Source organism: Monopterus albus, unplaced genomic scaffold (genome assembly GCF_001952655.1).
Source record: "Monopterus albus unplaced genomic scaffold, M_albus_1.0 scaffold307.1, whole genome shotgun sequence".
Classification (NCBI taxonomy): Eukaryota; Metazoa; Chordata; class Actinopteri; order Synbranchiformes; family Synbranchidae; genus Monopterus; species Monopterus albus.
Genome location: NW_018128187.1, coordinates 787,400 through 788,015, shown reverse-complemented (window position 1 = coordinate 788,015; position 616 = coordinate 787,400).

Below are 616 nucleotides of genomic sequence, written 5' to 3'. Positions count from 1 at the left end.
TCACCCCAAATCCCCGCTAATGTTTGAAACATGTCCAAAATGCCTCTGTTGACGCGCCGTCCCCACAAATCCAGTTTGGCTTTAAATGCAGCTACTTTATCTGCCAACTTGAAGACAGTTGTCATTTTCCCCTGAAGTGACAGATTGAGTTCATTGAGCAGGCTGAATATGTCCACAAGTAAGCCAGTTTTGGCGCTCGACCGAGATGTAACCGAGAGAATACGGTCATTTTTCAAAATAAAAGATCGTTCAGACTCAGATAATAAATAAAACGGAAATCATTAATTTCTTGTGCGGCCCGGTACCAATTGATCCACGGACCGGTACCGGTCCGCGGCCCGGGGGTTGGGGACCACTGCCCTACAAGACCTGTGTGTTGGTGATTCAGAGGAATGCATGTTTCTCATTTCCCCACAGATCCAAATCTGCTGAAGACCAAAACACAACCTGCACATTAAAATGTGTGCTGCTGTTTACCTAATCACATAAATATAATGTTTCAAAATAAATGACTAATAACACTTAAAAAATGTGATGGAAAAGTTTTTCCCTCTGGCAAAGTTTATTCCTGTAAGGATCGCTCGACACAATAATGAGCGAGCAGTAAGAACAGACC